The following is a 26879-nucleotide window of genomic DNA, read 5'->3' as shown; positions in this document are numbered from 1 at the left end:
GGCCTTTGATATGTGCAAGCAAACAAACCCTTTAGTTTGGTAACACTGGTGCCTTCACCATAAAAATACACACACATCCACCCTTGGGCTTGGCAAGTCAGAGGAGCATGGCAGGAGTTGGAAGAGCTGAGGTCTGGCTTGACTCCTACCAACAAGGTGAGCTACAGATCAGTAATGGCACTAGGAGCTGATGTCTTAAGTATAAACAGTGCTACTATGTCACCTCTATCTTCTAACTCTTATGACTATTTCTCTTGTGACCAACCACAAACCAGAACCACATAGGCGAAGTCTACTGGCAAACACAATGCCTGCTTAACTAACATGAAACAGTATGAAGCCACAAAAGATAGTAATGGTCATTTCAGAATAAGATGAAGTTTGTTTTTGAAAAAAAATATATTTAGCCATTCTGAGTTTAAATGTATATATTTCAACTTCATAACACAAAATCTGTTCATCAGATTGTTTATCAGAAAGAAAGGCTCTTAGGAATGGTGGTTGGATCAGAAAATTTTTGATAATTTGGAGAAATTTTCAGAATGTGGTGGGGTCCTAGATAAGAGATTGATATAATAATGTAACAGAAGTTCCTAATGGAAGGAAGGTATCAAGGATAAGATGATGAAAACAAGTGCATTCCAGTGTTCTCTGGGACTGACAAAATGTTTGCATGTTAAATCTTGACCCCATTCTTCCTGGTATCTAATAAGAAGGAAATTACGGGAGATAATGGTAGCAGCCTGATAAGTGCTCTTCACCACGGAACTAGAGACTTCTCCCACTTATTTTTTCCTGTCCCTGGGAGGAGGAATTGAAGGACACATCTATCTTCTTATTGAAGGTTCTCATTGATAGAGTTGTAAGGCATTACTTCCACAATTCTTTTACACAATTCTATAATGTAACCAGAACTTAGGTTACAATATAGAACTCTTATTACTTTGCCACAAAAGCCAAACTCATAAAAGTTACTGGTAAGAAAAAAGAAAGAAGTTTATTCAAGTGTCAGTCATCTGACAAGATGGGGACTCTTGTACAGAGCCCATCTCAACATCTCAGTGCAGAAAGAGGTTTTTATAAGAAAGAAGAGGGAAAGCAGAACAAGTAAATCAAGAGGAGGAGATTTAAAAGTTCTCCATGTGTAGACCAGCATTGTCCATTCTGATAAGGATCTTGAAACTGGTCAAGTGATAGTCTGATGTGTATCATCTTGATCTTTGTCATCTTGATCTGGTTCTACATTTGAGGGTCAGCAAATCTCTTAGAACTTGGATAACTGAAGGTCAGAGTCTGTATCTTCTGAAGTTAGTTCCTAGGATGACTTAAAAATGTATTTAGAGATCACCTAAGCCCTCTTTGAAAGCAGTTTAGTTAAGATCATTGAATGGGAGGAAAATCACACTACTAAAGTCAGAAGCAGAGACACCAGATTGGTGCAGACCAGCCCCTCCATCGAAAGGAGCAAAGTATAGAGATGTCCTTCTTTTATGGCCCCCACACGAACACGTGACAGAGAACCACAAGGACGAAAGTTCAGTTCAAAATCCAGAACTAGAAATAGGTCAGCTCATCATGCTCGGTCTTGGTCTGATAAGTGTGCAAGGCCAAAGGCATGTTTTCATGTGGGAGACTTTCAAACACTCAAATGTGTACAAAATCATCATTTCAACTTGAACTTTTATGAAGTAATTAGTCCCTGTGACCAGCTGGCTCTTAAACTCCGTGGCCTTGAAAGTGGGGAACTTCTTGTGTTCCCTCTCCTCCAGCTGGAACTTCATCTTGTCGGCAATGGCCTGGACCTCGGCTGTGTCGGGCTGGGTGGCGGAGCACCCACCACTCGTCATCCCAGTAACACTCATGGCTGAGCAGCGGGCATGGAGGTGGGAACAGCGGGCACGAAGGAGCAGCAGGCACAGAACAAAGGACAGGGAATAAGATTAGAAGCAAAGACAAGAGTGATTGGTTAGCTGCTAGCAAGGCTCTCTGTCCTAAGTCCACCAAGTCAGGTGACCAGTTCCCAGGATTCTTATACAAACTTGCTGTTTATCTAAAAGCTACATGTTAGTCAGAGTCAGAATTTACATAAAAAAGTCAAAAAAGAATGGTCGGGTGGGTTACAATTTCTCACTGTTACTAGGGCTTTTCATACTGACAGACTCATTTGGTTTACTGCTTTTATCAACTTTAAACAGATTGGACAAACATTGGAACTATATATTCTTTTAATAGACAAAAACTCCAATAAGGAAGAAGACAAGTTTCTAGTATGTCTACAGCCCTCTATGGTTAAGCATTTCTTGCTTTTGTGGATGTGATATTGTGGTGTATAACAAGAGGTACATATTTGCCTTTTGTTCCATTCCAGTTTCTGGCACAGAGCTCCTAAAACCTTTGGAGTTTGTCTTTTGTTATGTTAATGAGGTGACTAAGCTCCTGAAGGTGCAAACTAGTTGCCAGAGGAACAAACCTTGTGATTGGAAGATTGGAAGTTTAGTCCCATCCCCCTGGAGGAGATGGATATTGAGTTCAATCATCAATAGCAAATGATTTTATTAATCATGCCTATGTAATGAAGTCTCTGTAAAAAAATTAAACACACATACACAAAAAGAAGGGGATTTGGAGAGCTTCCAAATTGGGGATCTTGTAGAGTTTTGGGGGAGAGAAGCCTAGTAGATTGCTTTATACATCTCTTCCATCTGGCTTTTCCTCTTTTTGTAATGAATGGGCAATCTATTAAATAAGTGTTTATCTGAGTTCTGTGAGTCACTTTAGAAAATTAATCAAACCCAACATAGGGATTTTTGGAACCTCCAAATCTATAGTGGGTTGGTCAAAACACAGGTGACAACCTTTACTTACCGTTTGTGTATGAAGTGACAGTTAGCAGTTTTGTAGAACCGAGCCTTTAACATGTGGGATCTGACATTATCTCTAGGCAGCTAGTGTCAGACTGTAGTTGAATTGTAGGACAGCCAGTTGGTGTCTGAGAAGTGCTTGGTGGTGGGAAGAAAAAAACACCCACATGTTGAAGTTGGTGACCAGAACTGTAGTGGACCAGTGGGAAGACTGTCCTTAACTCTTCCTCAGACTCTTTCATGCTAGATTACATAGGAACTGGTGGGTTTGATTGTTCAATCATCCGCCCAATGTTCTGTGGTATTCAGTTTGGGCTAAAATAAAACTTTTTTTTAATGCTGTGCAAGCACAGAATGGGTAAGTAAAGCCAGAGGGGACCAGGTGTCTATGCCTGGGGGCATTCATAATTCTATGGATGTGTGTTGGGTGAGGCTGGGGACAAAGCAGTTATGGGTGGCATTAGCTGTGTCATATCCTTTTAATTGGAGTCATTTCTGCCCAGGTTGGGCAGAGACTTTGTTTTTTGGACTGGGTGCCTGGCCCTCCTGCCACATGACATGACCCCCTGATGATCCTCCCTCCATTCATCTGTCAGAATGGTCCTGGTTCACTCCCCAGCCACTTGGCCCTTTCTCTTTCAACATGGGTGCTAAGCAGCAGAGAACTTACAGGAAACTGCTCACAGAACGCTGCCTATCCTTTCCCTTTTATTATTTGTAGCAAGTTTTGTGTCAGGAGTTCTTTGCCTTTTTTTTTTTTTTCCCCCTCTTTGCTGTCATGGGCTCAGACTTTGGTTCATTAACTCAGACAACTTTCTCTGGCTTTCCTCCTCCTTCTTCCTCAGTTTTTTTGTCTGCTTGGCAAATTGCTACTTACTCACTGAGAATTATTTCTCCAAGTTGTACTTTTCCAACTCTCGTCTCCAAGCTCCTGAAAAGGCTAATGAGCACTGGTGCTTGGATTGGAGCACTAGACATTTGCCACAGAGCTAATGCAAAATGCATGGCATGTGTCCAATATCAGAAAGCAGAGCTCTGCAGCATGATGGGGAAAAGGAAATGCTTTCTTTCTTCTGTGTGACATGATTACCTAGAGATTTGCTTTTAAAGACATAGTTAAACCTTAGAAAAAGCCAGCTGTTGTCAGGATGAACTTGGAACAGAATTGAGTCATAAGCACGTGGTAGGTACTTGGAAATCATGTATAAATTTATTTATAATAAAGGAAAAGTATAAAATTAAGTTTACATTTATTAGATACAGTCAGCTTAATTGCTTGGCAGAGAGAGAATCTATATTGTTACCTAATTTATAGGATTTTATTTATTTTTTCTGAGAGGCAAATATTTCATCTCCCAGGAGAGCAAACAGTGATAGGCATGTACGCTGTACATGCTTTTCATTTGGTCATATTTCAAAATGGACTTGCGCCAAAACATTATCTCACACCTCTAATCCTTACCCTTTTCCACCCTGCTCTCTGATTCTACTGCCACATCAATGGATATCTGCCACCTGCCTGACTTCTCAGTATGGAAGCCCCAAGAGGAGATTGGAAAGGGGAAAAGAATTCATGGTATTTCTCCCTCTAGCTCCCTCCCTCAAGTTCACATTGAGCTGGATGTGACACTTGACTTCTCACAGTGGCTTACTTCACAATTGTTCCTCCTTCCTGAGTCCAGAAACTGGCCTCCCCAGATCCAGGGGGTGATTATGACTTAGCTGCTACTAGGGCACCAGTGACAGCACCATTTCTCATAATCCCCCCGTACTTTCAATTCTGTAAATAGTCTTTATGTAAATATATCTTGAACAATTATCCTATTTTGAATGTGCCCACTGGTTCCTGTTGGGACTGTGACTGACACACACACACATTTTTCATAAAGATGAGCCCTATAATAGAGGTTTTATTCCCTGGAAATTTTGGTTAGTATTATTTTTACACTGTGCAGAATCTATATGTAATAGACCAAACCATTGGAAGGCAGGATAGTACAGTGGTTAGGAACACAAACTTGGGAGTTGGCCTGCCTGGTTGTTGTGAAGATTCCATTAGCTAATACACGTAAGTGTCTAGCATTTATTGAATGTCATACAAGTACAAATTACTACAACTGCTATGTTTTAAAGGGTGAAACTTTGCAGATGATTAGGAGGACCTTATTGGGGGTTGGTATATGTAAATAAAAATGTATTAAGCCTGAAAGGTCCCGGGTTTGATTCCGGTCAAGGCATGTACCTTGGTTATGGGCACATCCCCAGTGAGGGTGTGTGTGTGTGTGTGGCAGCTGATCTATGGTTCTCTCTCATTGATGTTTCTGACTCTCTTCCTCTCTGTAAAAAATCAATAAAATATATTTTTAAAAATGTATTAAACAAGCATCTGAAGGTTAAGAATAGGAAGCAGTTGGTCCAGAGTTTATGTGTCAAGCTTTATGCTAATAGGTATCAGCAATGGGGTATGCAGCCTTCTGCCCACAAAAAGCTTAGCTGAGTTTGATGAGATGGAGAATAACATACAAAATGAAAAGACATGAAAAAAGTTAGGATTTAAGGAGAGTAGAAGCAGAACTACTAGTAATTCTACCTATTATCTTTCTTTCTATTTCTATCTATCTATCTATCTATCTATCTATCTATCTATCTATCTATCTCTATCTTGACCTTATAGAACTGTAGAAACTGGCTAAACAGTCATGTTTCTTCTGAGTCAGCACCATAAAGTCAGGGCCTGCAGTCATAAAGGGAAGATGGATGTGAAATGAGGGAATGAAGAACAAACTGGAAACTTTTGTTGCAAATCATTAATGATTGTATCTAATACTTATGATTGAATTTTTCCATGAGTCTGATTTCTTTAACACTTTAAATTTTCACAGTAGCCCTGTGAGATAGGTACTATTATTGTCTGCCTTTTTCTGATGAGAAAACTGAGCTTTTATGCTGCTATCACAAAGCTCATGGCTGTAGTCCTTTGTTTTTATTTCCCAATTTTCTGGGTAAGGGGTTAATATGGAAGCACTACCCAGGTTCTTACTTTATTTGTTTTTCCCCGAAAGGGTGGGGTTATCAACATTGGGCCTACCTCTCTGGTCCTATGCTAATGAAGATCATGTCTTTCTTTAATGATGGCATCCCCTTACAACTGAATAATAATAATAATAATAATAATAAAAGCATAAAAACAAGGTGCTTCTTTTTCTCAAAGAATCTTTTAAAATATATATATATCTTATTGATTTTTTTACAGAGAGGGAGAGAGAGATATGGAGAGTTAGAAACATCGATGAGAGAGAAACATTGATCAGCTGCCTCCTGCACACTCCTTACTGGGGATGTGCCTAAAACCAAGGTACATGCTCTTGACTGGAATCGAACCTGGGACCCTTCAGTCCACAGGCCAAAGCATATCCACTGGGTCAAACCAGTTAGGGCTCAAAGTATATTTACTAGTAATTTCAGCCTCAGATCCACTGAGAACCCTATTTTATATATACAACACTAACCATGCTTACTTGTGCCACTTCTGATTTCCAAATGTCTGGATCTGAATTAATCTACACTAATAAAATAATAAGATGCAAATTGACTATACCTTCATGATGCCCACCAACCAATCAGGAGTAGCTATGCAAATTAATCCAACAAAGATGGCGGGTTAATGTGCATATGCAGGCACCAGCAACTCTGGGCCTCTGGGCAGTGTGGGAAGGCAGAAAGTTGGCTCTGGCCAGAGTGAAGGCAGTGCCAGCAGCCAGGGGAAGGAAGGCCTATTTTTGCATGAAACTTCATGCATTAGGCCTTTAGTCTATAATAATAAAAAGGTAATATGCTAATTAGACCAGAAGTCTTCTGGATGTCCTTCTGGATTTCCTTCCTGAGGAAGCCAGGGCCAAAGGGAAGCCAGCGAGGTCCTGGTTATCTGTGGGTGGCCTGGGGGAAGCCAGCCAGGTCCCAGGTGCCAGAGGGAAGCTGATGCTGGCAGCTGGGGGAAGGAAGGCCTGCTCTTGCCCAAATTTTTGTGCATTGGGCCTCTACTATTTATAACTATTAGTAGTGATGTTCTGTGACCAGAATTCTACACTTAATTAATATGCAGGTTAAAAAAGGATAGAAGTAAAGGCTTCTAATTTTGCCCCTTACTACATATTCATTAAAAGCACATACATATCAAATTTAAGTGACATGTAGATTGGAAAAAACCCCAGAATATTGATATGTAGTCTGAGCCTGATTGCAACTTCTCAGTGATGACACTCTGGCAAGAGCAAAAGAAGATCTTGACTACTTAAAATATCAAAATGTCAGCTAGAGAAGCCTGGGCAATTTTTAATAAAATAAAAAGATGAATCTGTACAATAAGAGACATTAAGCTATTGAAAATATGAAAAAAATGCAGACAGACCAGCTCAAACTATTGGTGGTTATTTTGGAGGGGGAAAAAAAAAGATGTGAAAAGTAATTGAAATGAAAACTAAAGCAGCCGATGCCTCTATATGAGTTGACCTGTGGTATGTATAACACAAGCCATTAAACGACAAAGCAAAGCAAGAACTATGCATTCTTCCAGGAGACTAGTTACAATGAATGAATGGTTGATTTGATAGGAGGTGTGATTATTAGCTATTCTACAAATGAGGAAACTGAGATTCAGTAAGATCAGCTAAGTAACAAGCAGCAGGAATAGGTGCTCATCTGGGCAGGCTGGCTCTAGAACTCATGCTTTTAATGCTGCTTGTTATGAAAACAGCAACAAATTTTGCCTCTGGATAGAGAGAGCTTAGGGGTCAGGAGTCTAAGGCAAGAGAGAAGCTCTTCTCGACAGTATTGATTTTTCTCTATACCACAGTATTGATTTATTGTTATGTTTTGCATCATATGCACATATAGGTTTTTTCAGAAACAATGTAAAAATAACTAAAAAGAAAAATTCAAAAAAGAAAGTAAATTAAAGAAGAAAAATTCTGATTTCACCTATGCTGATTTTCTGCTCCCTCTCATACACCAATGGACAAATCAGGTCACATTATAATCATTTGTTTGCATGAGGTTCCTCTGCATTATCCCCTCCTTGAGGAGAGAGGCCATGCCTCATTCATCTTGTACTTTTTAGTGCTTACTTCTGACCCATAGCAGGCACTTGTAACCATTTTTATTGAATGGACTGAAATAAATGTCAGACATCTACTTACTTGTGTAATAGTCTCACACGGCTCACTGTCAGCCAGGCATATGGTTCCTTTGAATTGACTTACAAGAGAGAAAACTTGCCTAGAGTTTCAGTAGTACATTTATTGCCCTATGAAACATCGGAATAAAATTGGTAAGCAGACTCACCAAAAAAATGGCCTCTGGGGGAAATAGAGTGAGGTGTGGTCACTGAGGAACTTCTTTATAGTTACTTTTCTGGGTTTAAATTATTAGAGAAGACATACTATTACCCTCTTCTGTGGTTTTTCTTTCCTAAAATTGTTGTATTTCCCTGGTAAATTCATTTGCATAAACTCATACATTACAATGAGGTGAGATGAAAAAAAAAAACAGATTCTAAAAAAGAAAAGTGGATGAGCATTATGCAAGAAATGTTCTGGAAACTCTCTATTCACAAGTTAGAAATCGATAAATTTAGGGATTAAATTTAAAAGCTGCAGGAAAGATAACAGACAAACAGTAATGCCATGATCATTGCCTAGCTTCCCAGGGGCGGCAAAGACCAAACCTGTTTAATGAAAAGAAGTTGTGAGCAGGATGTTATCTAAGATTTGGGAAAGACAATGAACATGGAAAAGCCAGTTATTAAGAATAAAAGTTAGAGATAAAGGAGGAGAGAGGAACAGACAACTGGAAAATAAGAATAGCTGAAGTACTAAATTTTAACAATGTTTAAAAAGCTAGTAAAAGGAAAAGCAGAAAATTTAATGGATAAAATAAATGAAAAAAATACAGTCAAAGCTTAATATTTACCTACATATTGTTGGGGAAGGAAGGATTATAAATATGCTTATCATGTAAATACATTTTCAGAAAAATAAAACCAATGAGGATCAAAAGTACTTAGAAACATAAACAGTATAAAGATAACAGCATCTAAAATATTGTCATCAAAACTATCTTAATCTTTGAAACCAAGCTAGAAATCTAAAGAGATCATCTTAGATTGAAAAGTACTGATCAATCTTCCTGCATAGAATTTGGGTATTGCTTTTTAAAAAGCACCTCTCCATGGAAAGATTCTCAAAGTTCAGATGTGTAAGATAGTTTGTTTATTTAGTGTTTTTTTTCTTCATGGACTTCCAGAGGTTATTTTTCCTTGCAAGAGACACAGTATACAGCTAAAAATTACAAAAGATTTGAGACCCAGAAAGTGGTAAAACAAAACAAAACAAAACAAACAAACACCCACAAACACCATGAAAAGAATGATTGTGGTCAGCTCTTTCGGGATGTGTCTTATGGGGATGGCAGTGGGGGAATGGATGTCTTTATATTTTCTTCCACAGCAAGGGGGATGGTGGGATAAATGTTAATGCACCGAATTTTAAATATTGCATAATAATAGATCAACCCATGCTGCCCAGTTAATTTAAAAAGGTGGCAAGAGCTACTGGTTTTCTGGGCAGAGTTTTGCTCAGGAGGTGAGAGTGGGAATCGCCTTCTCGCTGTTCCTGTCCTGTCTCACTCCATTTGTGTTTCTCAGTCAGCATAGAGTGTCAAGACAGCATCTCTACCCAGCCCTGGTCAGCCACAGTCATTGAAATCAGTTAGAAATCCACAGGTTCTTACCAGCATTTTGTAGTGGCATAGCTCTAGCACACTAACTTCTGAAAGAGTGAAGCCTCTATTTAAAAAAAAAAAAAAAGTCTAAAATAGCTCTCTTATGATTCTAGTGGATGCCCAGATGAACATGGTTAAAAAAAAAATGCTAATTCATAAGCAGTAGGAAAGCTATTGACTTCAAACATTTTTTAAAAATGTATTTTTATTGATTTCAGAGACAAAGGGAGAGGGAGAGGGAGAGAGTGAGGTAGAAACATCAATCACTAGAGAGAATTTTTGCGTGGCTGCCTCCTGCATGCCTCCTACTGGATATTGAGCCCACAACGTGGGCCTGTGCCCTGACTGGGAATTGAACCAGAACCCTTCAGTCAGCAGGCTTACACTCTACACACTGAGCCAAACTGACTAGGGCTTGAGCATTTTTTTTTAAACTTTAGATTTTTTGCCATAATTAATTTTCCTGGTCATTCAGTGTTTCTCCAGCTTGGCTGCACATGTAACACACTGAGATGCTTTTAAACCACACCCATGTACCAGGGCCCCACACACATGCAAATGTATTTGGTCAGGGTTGGGACCAAAGCAAGCTCAGCGGGTGCAAATATGCAGCCACCACTGAGAACCATTGTATTATAGACACCCACAGATTTTCAGGTCACATGGGTGGAAATATTTACTCTGTATATAATTATAGAGTGCCTACTGATAGAGTGCCTACTAATGCAATTCTAGGTGTTAGGGGACTAGCAATAAGGAAAACAATTATTTTTATTCTCACGGAGCTTACATTTTAGAAATGAGAGATGGTGATGAAGACAAATAGAAGTGTCCAGCAAGGAGGAGCTAAGAGGTTTGTAAAAATGACACTTGAAAGAAGTCAGGGATTAAATCTTGTGACGTGAGAGAAAATATATTTCATTTGGCAAGAGATAGGATCGTGCTTGTAATGTATGAGAGATCCTAGAGGAGTCAGAATGGCTTGAAGGAGGAAAATTAAATGTGAAGCAGATGAGTTTCAAAAATCAATAGCTCCAAGTCAGAATGAAGGTTTCATTGTCAGGCATCCATTCCCAAAATCTTAACATAGGTGGTACGTTGAGGTAATATGAAATCTGAGTGGAGCTTTTGAATGATGTGGAAATATGTTTGGGGGATGTAACCTTTTGAGGTGGTGACATGCTTTGTGCTGGGTTTTACATGCTGCCTACTTACCCCCATGATGCCAGTTGGCACCCTAAAATCAAAGGTGTGTGGCCTCCATTACATCACCAATGGGAACCCCAGGTCTCTCCTATATGTGTGCAGAAGGGTGAGAGGCAGTTATTTGTCAGATCATGATTCAACATTCAAGTTGACATTTTTCCCAAACATTTTTTCAGCCAACTTTGTTCTAATTTGTGAGATGTCTTCTAGATATCTGATATTAACTTTACTTAAAATTTTTTTTCATGAATAGAGTATATATTAGTTTCATTTTTGATACTTTTGTTTGTTTTTGCTCAATAAATAAAGGTGTAATAAAATTAAACATTTTTTAGTAAATTTGGGGGGGGGGTTCCCAATGACTTCTTACACTCACTATTCTCAAATACACTTATAAAAAATTTAGATAGAGAATTGAAATATATCATTTTGTGTATTGGTTAGTATTTCTATTCTATCTTTTTAAAATCCTCTTCATATTGAGCCATGCCAATATTATCCATGTTAGATTATAAATTCCTTCTAATCAGAGTGAGACTGCTTATCTACATTTCTCTGTAACAACATTAGTTAGTGATCATAGTTATCAGAAAGTTATCTCTATGTACACAGAAAACCATGTCATTTCATCAGCCTTGTAGACCACAGAGCCTTCCACAAATAGCTTTGAGCACCAAGGCCAGTCTGACTATTGGTTGATGCAAATAAGCATAGCAAATGTGTCTGCTCTGCCTCAGCAGCCACAATCTCATTGGAAGCAGTTATGTATTATGGCATTGCTACACAGACCCCGTCAAGCAAGGCAGGATCTGCATGCAGTTATAGTGTGCTCAAATTGGTTTCTCTTTAAATAGAGGCAGGTTTAGGTTTGTTGATCAAATCAATTAGAATGGCTCTCCCCAGTTCACTCTCAGAATGAGAAACTGCTTTTCCAAAGCACTGGAGGATAACCAAGGGCCCCAGACAAAAGGATCAAAGAGTTTCAATATCCTATATAATAAAGAGGTAATATGCTAATTAGACCAGACAGCGAAATGACCTTTTGGAAAGACCTTCTGGAATAATCAGTTGGGGGGAAGAGAGGAGGGAGAAGGGGAGCGGGGCTAGCACTAAGGAGCAGCAAGCCTGTCTTCTGGTTGGAAAACAGTGTTAAAAAATAAACTGAGTCACATTAAAAGTTTCAAGTTTGAGAAAACATCAATTCTAAGTGGGCAGCACAAAATGAGAAGTAGTTAGAAGCATTCAGCTGACAGGGGTTTGGGGATAAACTTTTATAGATGAATGGCAAAGTAATCACTGATTGGCACTCCCCCCTCCCCTGCTGCTCAGCTGGAAGCCAGGCTGAAGGCTGGCAAGAGCAGGGGCAGTAGTGGGAGCCTCTTCTACCTCCACGGCAGGTGGGTGGTAAGGAATGAAGGGTCCTGGACTGCGAGAGCCTTGGACTGTGAGAGGGATGTCTGGGTGCCGACTTAGGCCTGATCTGTTGGCAGGTGGACATCCCTTAAAGGGTTCTGGGCTGCAAGAGGGCTCAGATCAGTCTGAGGGACCCCTCTCCAGGACACGAATTTTGTGCACTGGGCCTCTAGTATATACATGAAAATCAACCTGGGGTTCTATTTGTGTAGAAGAATATCTACTTGTAGTTTCTCACTCTCTAACTTTTAATTACTTTATTGAAGTACTAGAGGCCCAGTGCACAAAATTTGTTCATGGAAGGTGGATCCCTCAGCCTGGCCTGTGCCCTCAGGGATGTCCAACTGCTGGTTTGTGGGAGATGACTGATGGGGCACTCACTGGCTAGCCCTCTCCCACTCCATCGCTGCTGAGGGTCACCTCCCTCTCTTGGAGTGTCTGCCCCTGGTGGTTAGTATGTGTCATAAAGATCAATTGTTCCACTGCTCATTCCATCATTTGGTCGATTTGCATATTAGGGTTTTATTATATAGGATAATTTATGCACAATAAAATGCACATATTATAAGAGCAGTTGGATGGCTTTTGACAAATGAATACACCCATGTTACTAGTACCCTATTCAAGATATATGACATTTCCATTATCCCAAAATGTCCCTTGTTCCTTCTTTTTAGGCAATTCCCATGCCATTGTTTTGATCTGATCTAATTATTATTACTAGGACTTAGTTTTGCCTCATCTACATCTTTATAAAAAAATAAGTCATATAATGTGTACTCTGTGCCAAGCTTTATTTATTCTACACAATGCTTTTAATAAATATTCTTGCTATTATATGTATCAACAGGTTATTCCTTTGAATTCTTTATTATATGTCTTGCCATTCACCTCTTGATGGGCATTTGGGTTGTTCTTAGTTTGGGGCTGTTATGAATAAAGTGCTATGAACATTCATGTACAAGTCTGTGTGTGAACATTCTTTTTCAATTCTCTTGAGTAAATTTCTAGGAGTAGGATTGCTGAGTCATATGACGAATATGTGTTTAATTTCCTAAGCAAATAATTAACAATTGTTACATTATTTAAACAAGGAGACTCTTAGACTCAGGTGGCTCTAAATGCTGTAAATGCCTCATGGTTACAAAATCAAAACCTAAGGTCAACCAATCACTAGCTTTTAGCTACAGCCAATCAGTGATTTCTTTACTTTGCTGTTCATCTATAAAAGTTTATCCCCAAACCCCTGTCAGCTGAGTGCTTCTAACTACTTCTCATTTGGTGCTGCCCACTTGGAATTGATGTTTTCTCAAACTTGAAACTTTTAATGTGACTCAGTTTATTTTTTAACACTGTTTTCCAACAGGATTATACTGTTTCACTTTTCTACCAGAAGCATGAGCGTTCCAGTTATTCCACATCTGCTCCAGAACATGGTATTGTACAACTTTTAAATTTTTGCATTGTGGTATGTTTGGAGGTTTTCTCATTGTTTGCATATCTCTAATATCTAATAATTTTGAGCTTCTCTTAATATTCTTATTGGCCAAGTGAATATTTTTCTATTCAAGTCTTTTGCTCATGTTTAATGGGTTGTTCATTTTTTATTAATTTTATATCAGAAAAATTGCCACCTAAGCTAGAAATTTTCCAAGGGTCTATAAGTCCTTACATTGCCTAATCAAGAAACTTTTGTAGAAGTTTAACATAGTATATTTAGAAGTTAAATCAGCACTACAAATCCACACTACTGAGCTTTAAGTCCTGGCTCTGTTTCTTGTGAGCTTTGTGCCTTTTCTATGTTTCATTCCCAATGTCTTATGTAATATCACCGTAAAGTGAACTCTGTCTTCTATGAAGACATAGAGCCTTGATGAGTCTAGGAGAATGGCTTTGCAGTTTGTAGACACTGTGCTTTCCCTTGCTAGCAATTTGTTGAAATGATCATATGCCATCTTCTGACACACAGGAGATGAGAGAATTTCTCTGGAGCATAACACAAGGGCTTTTGTTAGCAGTTAACCACAAAGGTTTTGAACCAAACAGAATAGGAATAAAGGGAGAGGTTTATAATTTGAAAATAAGGAAGAAAGAATAAATATTTGTGGAAGGGCAGAGAAAAAGGCCACACACATACACACTCGCCCAGCATTAGGTTCATAGTTTATAAGCCACCTTGTTTTTCCTCTTGAGAATAGTTTCTCAAACATCATGATTTTCCAGGATGGCCTGATTTTGTAGCATATGTTCATATACAGAGAAAAACTATGGTCTGGCGCTTTTTTATTTTTCCCAAAGTCTTATTCTCCTAGACAAGAATAGAGAATATTTGTGTGGCTTTCCTGTGTTACAAATCCATTCCAGCCATTGGTCATAATTTCCTTTCTTCCATTTGTTCTGCGAATCCCTTGTGCCACAGGAAGGCAGTGTTTGAAATGTATCACCTTGATGCTGCACTCCATTACCCCGCGGCAAAACGTTTCACCCACAAGCTAGATACTTATTTCATATGTTCTTTCCATCGGTTTAAACTTTCAGAAAACCAGATAGTGTTTTGCACGACACAGGTGATACTCATGAACTCACTACCTCTCTCAACGGCCGCTTCTCTTGGCAGCTGCTAACACTGAATTAAAGACAAGCTTCCCTTCTCCATCAATGGCAATGAACATCCACACAGCTGTGTCCTACAGAAGCTGAAAGAAGTGAAAATGAGATTAATTTTTCAGTGAGTTAGATCCATCCATAGAGAATCTAGAGATGATTCAAGCCAGACAGCTTTGTTTTAGAAGGCTTCACATTTCTAGATTATTGACAAAACTGTATTAATCTCTAACTTTACTTTGGACTAAGCTTTAAGGTTTAGACATTTTTACTTGCAATTGGTGGTCTGTGTTGTCCAAGCCTGGGGGAATGAAGTTGGTTTTTATTTAATTGGTTGAAGGCTGCACATCAGAATCACTTACTGAATGGGAAAAATGTAAACAAACTCAGAAAACACTGTCAATGTATTGTATTTATCTTGCATGTTCATAGGTTTCACCGAATGCATACTTACGCAGTGACACTATCGACAGCCAGATTTTTGTTAGACAGTAGAATTTTTTTAAGGACAGATTTCTTCACTTTAAGAAGGTTATAGTTTATTGACAGGAAAATTAATAACAAGATCATTTCCATACATGGTTCTCACCTTATGTGAGAAAGAGGGCAGGTCCTCTAGCCCAGTGGTGCAGGGGTAAAATTGGTGGTAAGGAGGGTTACTGGGCAGAGAGGCTGCTGAACTGAGTACTGGAGACTGAAAAAGGTAGCAGGATGGGGAAGGAAAAGGGGGCTTTATGAAAAATAACTGTATCTGCTGAAGCATGCACAAAAGACTCTGTCCTGTTGGTGAAACAAAAGTAGTTTGATTTTGCTGGAGCATCAAGTAGGGGGAGGTAGTGAAAGGTGATGAGACTGGAAAGGTAGGCAGGATCCAAGTTCTGACGCATCTTACATGGTAGGCTAAGCAGGACTTATATCTGATAGGTGATAGTAGCTCTTGAAAGACTTTAGGTTTTTACTTCAGAAAGTTCTTTCTGGTTTCTGATAATATGTAGAACTCACCAATGGCCTGATCTACGTAAAGCAAGTTGGATGATACAAATAAATATATATTAGATATGATTGACTTTCCTGGGACAAATAATACCTGTTATCACTCAGAAATATAAATCATGTGCACCCATAATATAGCTGTATAAGCCATAGAAATGGTCCTGTCATTCCATGGGGGTGAATCTCACAGTTTGGTCATGTAATACTTTATTATATATATAATATACACTGGGAAACATTGCTATTAAGCATAGTTAGGCTGGGAAGAATTTCTCCATCTGGGTTGATCTCTTTATATTTCTTGCTTCTCATACTTGACTGTCTTCTGTGTGTTCAGCATCCTACTCACATGTCTGAGAGGCCTGTCCATGGCCTTCTACAATGACATAGTCCTGATTCTCAAACCTTTCTCTATTAGAGGCAATCAGCTCCTGGACTGGCATCATAGACAAGCTTTTAGAAGTGGTTGTGGCTTCCAGTAGAGGTGGAGTATAAGATTTGGAATGTTGCTATCATTTAGGGGCTGAAATTCTATTACCCTGGGCAAGTCTAGGTGCTTAAAACTTCTATAAAATATACTGTGTTGTGTAACCAAATTTATTGTACATTCCCTAATTTATGTTAAAGACATGAGATTTAGAGCAAAGTGGCACCAAGCCACTGATTTAGTTTTCATTGTTAAGTCAGTAACAATCACCTCTTCTATAGTCTGTTATTATTGTTTTCTTTCTCTTTTTTCTGTTTTTTGTTTTTTTAGAATTCCAAATTTCTAATTGACTTCACAAAAAAAGCTACTCAATGGACAGTCCCAAGTGGGGTTTCCAAGACTACTAAGAACTCTAGAGTTCTTAAAATTTTGTGTTCTTCTTAAAATTTAATTCTCCTGACATCATAGGCTGTGAACTCAAGATAATATGATAAGAGTCATTAACTGGGTTGCATATTGATGATACAACAGTGTGTGTAAAGAGAATAAATACCTGCACAGATATATCAACTACATTGTTCCCCATACAGCAAACACATACACTCCCTTTTATCTTCCAGAGCAGGACAGCTCAGCATCGAAGTCAGTACTTTATTAAAACACATTATTTTTCTTCCCGAGACATCATTATATCAAAATGTAATAGTGAACCCTGATAGGAGCCTTTCTGCTCTGCCCAGTGGCCCTACCTGACTCTCGCTGCCCTGCTTTCCTGACTCCTTTCGCCTCCTTTCTGGGCAGGCAAGATTGTTGCCTGTGGGCTAGGCTTTCTCTTGTGGAGGACCTGCCTTTAGGCAGATCTGTCTAGTTATCTCCCAGCCTTTTGAAGCTACACTGCACATGGCTGCTTTTGCCTGCTTCTCAACTCTTCTCTGTCTGGAAGGGACTCCAGCTGATAAATCCTGACCAGGGGGCCTGAAGAGTTATTTACCTGGGATGTGGATTTCTCCACAGGCAGCCAGGGAGGTGATCTGCACACCATGCTTTTCATCATTTAAGGTGATTTCTCTGGTTCAGATGTCTAGAGCTTAAACAGAGAAACATATTTTTGCAGTTGAAGAAATAATCCATCTCACAGTTTGACCAGGGTAAGGCTCTTCTGCCAGTTAATTGGCATGAAAACTGCTAGTTCATGGTATATACAGGCACACTAAAGCAAAGCAATGATGACACTTTAAAGTGGCTGTAACATTGAGTACTGAAGGAAAATGTGGACCTGGGTGCAGGTTGGCAATATTCGTGCAGTTTTTAAAAAATGAGAAAATCCAGGTTAATTATGGAGACTTTACGTTTCCCTGAGTTATTTGTAATAGCATCCAACACTGTTCAGACTGAAATACACAGTGAATGTCCAAGCAGGATGGCCAGGCTGTGCTTAGATGTTGCATCATGTGGGATAAAGTGAGTAGGTTGAACCGAAGGAGTGCTTTAAAACACCTAAGTATTCTCCTCAATGAGTGATCGGCTGCGAACTTCTTAGAAACAGCCCTTTCTTCCAGGCCAGACTGGCTTTCAGCCCAGAGGTCAAGGGATAATGCATTCGACCTCTTGTGGGCCCCGGAATAAATGTCACTGCTACACCACTGACTCATCCCCATGGCCAGCCTGTCGCAGAGGGGCTGAAGGCCAATGGGCTCCTCCTGCCTCACAGGCATCAGGCTCAGATTTAGACTTTCCGCATTCCCCCAAATGAGGCTACACACACTATCTCAGACTCATGACAGGATTGAGAAAAAGCTGTAAAAATGAAACATGACTCATGGCCATGCTGAGGTGCTTCTGCAGCATGAAGGGTTAATATTTTTAATCCATTTGGCAAAATGTATTGTGCATCTGGTGGAAGTGCATTTATTAATTTACTTGGTGCCTGTCATTTCTGTGAATGTCCAAGCTTTTAGGCGTATATTTAAATCACAGTGATTCTTGAAAAGCCCAAAGATGACCATTCACGTAAACCCCTTCAGTGGCCTCCCACTGCTCTGTGAATGTCCAATGTCTAGACACTGCTCTGTCTTTCAGATAGCCTTCCTCCTTCTTCTTCTCATTCCAGCCACACTGTCTTTTCGTTACTCTCTTGCTATACTTTCTGTCATTTGGGCTTGGCATATGCTATTCCCTCCCTGGAATCTTCTTCCCATCCCCTCCCCTGGACAGCTGCCATTGTCCTTCAGGTCTCAGCTTTAAAAGCATTTAAAACCCCCCTGAACATTCTCACCTCCTAGAATGGCTCACACCCTCTGTTATCAGCCACATGACCACTCTACCATAACCACCATCGCATGTGATTGAAATTATTCACTGTATATCTCCCCTGGAAGACTGCAAGTTCTACAAGGGCAAACGTTGCTTTGTCTCCTTCAAACCTGTGCTATCACTGCATATCGTTCAAGAACTATTGTTGCATACAAACCCTATGATCAAAGGTGTTGTTTTTTTTTTCTCTCTAGGAAAGGCACTCATATGGCTTCTGTTTGTTTGAATGTACTTAGTGGTGACCTTTGCATACAGAGAAAATGGAATTCTCTGTGATTTAATACATATAGGCATATAAAAGTTGCCTAAGAGATAGGTAGATTAATAAAATGTACTTGTGCAGGCATGCCAGTTTTCAGACGAATGCTCTGAACACTTTATGCTATAACAGGGAACTGTGGTGCATAAAAAGAGTATTATTACTGCAGAGAAATATATCGTTCAACTTTGAAGATTAGTGTGTGTGAAAGAGCACACATTTTTATTAATCTGTCTCTTATGGTTTGGGCATGTTAAAAGACTTGATTGAAAACATCAGTAAAGCCAGAGGTCACTGACTCCAAAGCCACAGGGACAAGCATTCATGTTAATGCATAGGGCTGGGTGAGGGCTGGGCAAACTGGGGTCCCACCAGCGCTAATTGTTTCCATGTGGAAAAGTGAGTCAGCATTCACAGGTTTTCTGATTTTTTCAAGAGAAGCAGCAAATGCCATGATTTGAGATGAAATCTTATAATTTATAAAATGTTCATAAATAATTTCAAAATTTTTAAATATCTGGCATACTTGGCAAACATTTCCGCTGGGACCAAACATAGTTTGCAAGCTATGAATATAAACCATAATCGTTAGATAGAGATCAGAATTATTGAAACAATCCGTTTGCTGATGCATGAACACATGATGCATGGTTATATAACCAAATGAACAACTGGTGCATAAATAATAAATCAAAGAGTTTTAGAATGAGAAGGGACATTAGAATCATCTTGTGAGCACCTTCCTTTGAATTACAAATGAAAAATCTCAGGTCCACAAAAATTGAATTACTGAGCTTAGACTCAGATGTACCAAATTAAATAACATGGACTTGATCCAGGTATTTTTGAAAAATATCTATTTTTTATTGATTTTAGAGAGGGAGAAAGGGAGAGAGAGAAACATCTCTGATGAGAGGGAATCATTGATCGGCTACCTCATTCCTGCACACCCCACACTGGGGATCAAGTCCACAACCAGGTGATCAGGAATTGAACCGTGACCTCCTGGGTTCATAGGTCAAGGCTCAATCATTGAACCACACCAGCAGGAAAAATCCAGATATTTTGATGTTGTTCTTTTCTCAACACTCCAAGCAACGTTCTGTGTGTGTGTGTGTGTGTGTGTGTGTGTGTGTGTGTGTGTGTGTTCTGCTATAAGTAATTGGAATGAAATATGGTGGCCTATGCTAGTGCCTCTCAGATTTTACTGTGTATATGAATCAATTGGAGATCTCATAAAAATGTAACTTCTCGTTCAGCAATTTTGGAACTGGGGCCAAGTTTCTACATCTCCAAAAGACCTCAGGTGATGCCAATTTCGGGACCAGGCTTCTTGTAGTAAGGCCCTACCCTCCTCAAATTGCTCTGCATACCTGGACTGCCCTCAGCTTCCCAGAATAGAATGTGTTCTTTGTTCTCTTCTTTTAAGCTAACATTGTCTCTCCTCTATTCTGAATCTTTGACAAGTAGTATATACTAAATCAAGTGCTAAATCCACTTAACAGGGAAAGTAGATAACTAACTGACTGGAAACAGGGATGGTAAGGAAAACAAAAACCTTCAATGATTTGAATAAAACATCTCTGTGATTCAAAATGCATTGGTTTCCTCACATCTTGTTTTGTAGAGAGGCATTAGTTCTGGTTAGTTGATGGGGAGCTCTTTGAGTTATTTTGTAACTAATAGTAATAGAAAATGACATTCTGCAAAATAAAGGAGAGCAGGTATTTCAGAATATAACAACAAACATTCCACAAGATGGCAGCAAGTTCCTATGCTTTACATTTTTCTTAACCTTTTACCAATACACATTTTATCAGTGGGAATCTTTCTGAGAATTATACCCTAAATATTGTTATTGATAGAACTAAACTGAAGAGAAGTTATATATATATTTAGTCCAAGGACTAATGACTATATTTTGTTATACTTTTTATCATATTAGAATGACATACTAATGTTATCCTTTTAATTTTCAGGTTCCCATTTAAGACTTTCTAGGTAAAATACATTTTCATTGACTATTGATATACATGAAGCAATAGGTCATTAAATTCAAAGTTTTAAACACACTTTCCAACTCTTAAGTTTGGTCACTTATTTTTATGTAAGAAATCCTCTAAAGATTCAACCTAGGATTTAAGACAGAAAGAACCAAGAAAGTGAATTCTTCATTACATTATTAACTTTATTGATGGTAATTGCATTTTAATAGACATTGCATCATATGACTATAACTATTAAAGAAGTCACGTTTCTAAGACACCTTTATATGCTCTTTATTTCTAAATCAGTCTCAGTAGATAAGAGACATGCATAGATTAAGAAAAAGAAAATATAATAACAGGATTTTTTTTATTTGTTTATATATATATATATACAATTTTTATTCCCCACTCAACAATATGTATTTATTTATTAGAGAGAGAGGAAGGGAGAGAGAGAAATATTAATATGAGAGAGAACTATCAACCAGTTGCCTTCCCAACACACCCGACCTGGGATATTACCCTTAACCTGGGTATGTGCTCTGATTTGGAGTTGAACTCACCACCATTTGGTGTATGGAATGACACTCCAACAAACTGAGCCACATTGGCCAGGGCTTTAAGTTTTAAAAAAATATATATTTTATTGATTTTTTACAGAGAGAAAGAGAGAGGGATAGAGAATTAGAAACATCAATGAGAGAAAGTCATCCATCAGCTGCCTCTTGCACACCCCATACTGGGGATGTGCCTGCAACCAAGGTACATGCCCTTGATGGGAATGGAACCTAGGAACTTTCAGTCCGCAGGCCAATGCTGAGCCAAACCGGTTTCAGCTGCAATAAAAACTATTTTTGTTATGTGAACAAGAAAACATGGGTAGTTTACTGACTCACAGATATTCATATAAGTGTGCATAGATATCATTATTAATGTTGTAGAAATGCTGGCAAAATTAGGTGTTATCCTATTTTCATCACCAGACTGGTGTGTAACCTAGAGCAATTTATTTAATGGCTTTTGGACTCAGTATAAAGTAGGATATATAGATTATTTGACTTTATTTCCAACTCCTCAACATTCTATGCTTCTCAGGAAAAAAATACAATTAAGATGAGCATCTAGTTTGAAGAAAGTGCATGGTGAATAGGAGTCACAGACAGGGTCTTTAGAGTACTCTGCATTTTATTCTTTTTCTTTATGTATTCTAGGTTGCTCCTAGAATTCCTGAGCTGTATTTGTTTTTAAATGACGGAAAACAGGCTGACAGGACAGAGTGCTGGATTAGCACTCAGAGGGCATGGGGTTGTCTCTCTCCAGGAAATAACTTTCTTATGAATCTCTCTTCTTTTTCCATAATTTTCATTTCACTGGGCTTTTAAAATAATAAAGGGAAGAGATGACAACTAGAAAAATGATTTGCACTTAGCAGATAGTGCAAAGATAGTAGAGGGAACTTGGAACATAAAAATAACTGAGTGAAAATAGGAAGAGTGTGATGCTAATTGATGACTTAGACCCCTCCATTGGCAATACTGGCTTCTTTCTTTTGCCTGTCTTCCTTTCCTGCTTGGCCCCTCCCACCTCTTCTTTCTTCTCTGCTCTCTTTCTATTCTTTCTTTCTGACCTTCCTGGTCTCCAAGCCAGTGTTTCCCAGCCCCATCCTATTTTAAGCACAACCCTTTCCAATCTTTGGCCACTGGCAGTTTTAGTCTCACAGGGAAGCTGATTGTGTATTACCCCTCTGGCCAGGGTGGTGCTTTACTGCATATATTGTCTTAGCTGGGCTGAGCATGCAAGTATCTTATTGTTTTGTTCCTAATCAAGCAGAGATTCCTCCTCTCCATCTAAATAAATTTTTGTTAGACATTGGCTAAAAGCACTATCACTTTAGCTGAAGCCACTTAAAATCATTACATTTACAAGTGTTTGCCACTTGATAAAGTGGAATAAATGCTGAACAGTAAGGGCTTCAATTGAATGTCTGCTGACCTAGCTCTAATGCTGAACTTCATATACCTTTCACATTTATAGCTCCTGGTTGTTCAAACAAGTTCAGGATATCCAACAGGAGAAATAAGCTCAATTTTCTTTTAAGATCTCAAATTTTAGACCATTAGGCACGTCCATGTGTGCCCAATAATCAACGACACAATTTAAACCTGGAATTAGAACCCAAACATTCAGAACTGGTTTAAACTCTGTCTATAAAAGGTAGCAAGTCCAAATTAAAGTAGAAAATAAATGACTTGACCTTTACCTCCCAATTTAATTCTCAACCATTTGTATGCACACTTGTCTCTCTTCACCATGATATTACCTTAGAGTTCAGGTTTAATGGCAAATATAGTCGAATTTAATGAGTTGAACTGATCCTTGAAAAAAATGTAAAATGGGCCTGGCCTGTGTGGCTCACTGGTTGACCAAGAGGTCACTGGTTCAATTCCTGGTCAGGGCAGATGACCGGGTTGTGGGCTTCATTCCCAGTAAAGGGTGTGCAGGAAGCAATTGATGGGTGTTTCTCACTCATCAATGTTTCTATCTCTCTATCCCTCTCCCTTCTTCTCTCTCTAAAATAAAACATAAGTTAAAAAATATAAATTAAAAAAGAGAGGGGAAAAAGAATAAGTGTAAAATGGGAAAAGATTATTTTCAGGATTCTTCTACTCTCCCTCACAGTTTCCACATCTAGTTGTGATACCCAGCTTTCTGGTCTCCTCATGCTGCCATGGTGGCCTGGTTTCCTTAATATCCTGCCAACAATTCAAATGGATAATGGATTCAGGATTATTTTTCTCACCTAATAGTGATTTTTTTCTCTTCTGAACTCTTTTCAAGTGTAAATAATGGGGTGTAGGAGCTGGACACACAACAAAAGATAAGGTGTAGGCATCCTGACCATGATCAATTGGACCATTCTATCTTCACTGAACAGCAGGGGTGAATACTGTCCATTTTATTAATTTTAGAATAACCTCTAGCAATGGGATTGGAAACATTTTTAGGCAGTATGATTTAATAAACCAAATGACCAGGATACTTGAACCTTAAACTTTTTACCTTATTAGGTTGGTAATTTTAGGCATTGCATTAGGTGAAATCTTTAGCAATCACACCAACTGTGCACTTCTTAAGCAAGTTCATTTTTGGCTAATTGTTTAAGGGATATTTCCAAAAATGCATTTCCTACCTTTTGGAAATTGACAAAATCTGAAAGATACCGATTTTATCAATTGTACAAACAAGTTGCAGCCCAGAACAATAGATGATGAGAGAAAATGTAGGATTAAATGGAGATTGGGAAGAATAACTATATTGTATTTCTGTTTGGCTAGACCTAGCTACACTAATAAAAGAGTAAGATACAAATTGACTGTACCTTCATGATACCCACTAGCCAATCAGGAGTGAACATGCAAATTAACCCAACAAATATAGTGGGTTAATTTGCATACATAGGCACCAATTGGCCAAGGCAGGACCCTTGACTACGTAGGCGTTTCACACCACCCCCGCCACTCTGGTCCTCTGGTCCTCTGTGGGAAGGTGGAAAGGCAGCTCCGGGCTGGAGCGAAGGGGTGCTGGCAGCCAGGGGAAGGAAGGCCCATTCTTTCATGAATCCTTGGGCATCAGGCCTCTAGTAATATATAATCCTGGAGTAACAGTGGTAAGCAGACGTAATTAATTTGATTACTGTTGATTTCATTACCAATTGCAAAATGATACCCTATGTTATGAAATCTTTTATTTAGTCATTTGTCAAGAATAACTTTACCCATTGAATACATTTATATTAAGAGCTTAGTTTTTATGAGACAATACCTTGTATAGACTAAGGATAAATCAAACATCTGAAGCATTTAACTAAATAAAAAATAGTTAAAATCATGTTTTGTTTTGTTTTCTACATAGAACAAATGTAAAATATTTCATGTAATATACAGTGATTTTAATCCAATTCCTTTATTTTACAGATTAGGGATCTAGGACAAATCCAAGGACAGATAGTCATTAAAGCTTAATTTTGCAACTAACAATACCTTCACACCTCTGTTCCCTTCCTAGTGTACTTTTAATACTCCCCACTGGCATTATTTTTATTGATCCTTAAAATAAGCTTCAAACAGGTTCTGAACTTTAGGCTTTAGGCTCCATTTTATGATCTTTTTATGAGGCCACTCTGAGTTTCCAACCTATGCTCTCAGTGCTTTTCCCAAGAAGAAGCCAATTTGTACATCCCTAGCCTGCAATCATGGCATGCACACAAACACACAGAAAACCAAACAAACACACAGCCAGAATTTCCTTTCCTGAGATAATCAGGATGATAGTAAGGTGGAGACCTGATGTTGAAGTTAGGAGGCTTATCCTCTGAATTTAGTGCTGCCTCAGGTGACCTTGGCAAGGTCATGCCAACTAACTCCCTGAAGCCAGCGACTTACTTGATTGGCTTTTCACTGATTTCTTTTCTTTCTTTCTTTCCTTCTTTCTTTCTTTCTTTCTTTCTTTCTTTCTTTCTTTCTTTCTTTCTTTCTTTTTTTTTTTTTTTTTTTTTAATATATTTATTGATTTTTCACAGAGAGGAAGAGAGAGAGAGATAGAGAGTTAGAAACATCAATGAGAGAGAATCATCGATCAGCTGCCTCTTGCACACCCCCTACTGGGGATGTGCCCACAACCAAGGTACATGCCCTTGACTGGAATCGAACCCGGGACCTTTCAGTCCACAGGCCAATGGTCTATCCACTGAGCCAAACTGGTTTCGGCGGCTTTTCACTGATTTTATCTCCTCTCTTCATGTTAGGAATCTACAGTCCAATAGGTACTCAGAAAGTGAACACTGCATTTTTTTTTTTTTTTATAGCTCAAAAGTGTTCTAAAGAGGGAGCCTATTTCTACCAATTATTCAATTTTAATAGCTCTATCATCACTTTGGCATACAAATTTAACTCAAACAGGTACCTTTACTGACCCCACGTAAATGGTTGATTGGGACTGTTACTAAAATCAATAGTCTTTCCTCTGAGATGGCAACTGTACCTTTAGGCATACACTTGTTTGTGATCATAGCACAAGGTATTTAACTCCCTGTAAGAGCCTCAAAATGACTGCTTTTGGTGTTTCTCCACAAACTTGCCTTTTGATGTAAAATGCCATTGTCCAAATTCAAAGTTATAATAAGATTCTTCACAAAGCACTCTAAATTACATTCCGCAGAATAACTGGAGAAAGGCAGTGTTATTCAGCAGCAATGCAGAGCACGAATTGCAGTATTTCAAAGAAAACCTTCCTTTTTCTCAAGACCTGTAAGTCTATTAATCCTAGAATTATGATTCATTCTGAGGATATTTTAGCACCAGCTCAAAACTATAATGTAATGTCTGTAATATAATTAGTAATCCAATAAAATATTTTGCTCTAAATTACTTAGTAAATGTACTATGTGAGTAATAATATTCTTAAAATGAATTCCAGACAGTTCTTTAGTTTCTCCTTTCAGAATAATTGCATATAATTCTAAGAAATATATTGGAGATCAAAAGACTGCAAGCTTTATTTCCTTGAATTAGACAGCACACAGGCTAACGATAGTCCATAATGAAACTGCTAGATGTTGAGGAAGAAAATGACAAAGGACAGAGCTTAAAAGCTTCCAGAAATTCAGCTGAGTGAATATCCTCAGATTGCACCTTTTAGTTTCTGTTTTACTGCACCTAGCAGAAAAACAGCAGAATATGACCACCACCCCCCCACACACACCTGCCATCACTATCAAACTACAGGTCTAATTCCTAATTAAATAGATAAACATGTTTCTAAGTATAATGGCAAAATACTATCAACAGCCGATATTCCACTCAATACCAGGAATCCATTAATGTTCTAAGGGTCTTATTTTTATGGTGATTTTACTTAGTCTATTCATTCTCTGAGTTCAATATGAGAAAGATTAAGCTTTCCTATCTGAAAATCCTCAAAGGGTAAAAAAAAAACACCCTGTGTCATGATGATGAGAGGCAGTGGGTGTCTCCCTACAT

At 38.6% G+C, this 26879-nt stretch overlaps 1 pseudogene; it reads right to left on the bottom strand.

Annotated features, from left to right (window-relative positions):
• Positions 1-1323: 1323 nt before the first annotated feature.
• LOC118709001 lies at positions 1324-1902 on the bottom strand (annotated as a pseudogene).
• Positions 1903-26879: the final 24977 nt, after the last annotated feature.

This window comes from Pipistrellus kuhlii, unplaced genomic scaffold (genome assembly GCF_014108245.1).
Source record: "Pipistrellus kuhlii isolate mPipKuh1 unplaced genomic scaffold, mPipKuh1.p scaffold_m20_p_7, whole genome shotgun sequence".
Taxonomy (NCBI): domain Eukaryota; kingdom Metazoa; phylum Chordata; class Mammalia; order Chiroptera; family Vespertilionidae; genus Pipistrellus; species Pipistrellus kuhlii.
Note: the sequence above shows the minus strand (reverse complement) of the source record. Positions and strands in the feature narration are given on the sequence as shown.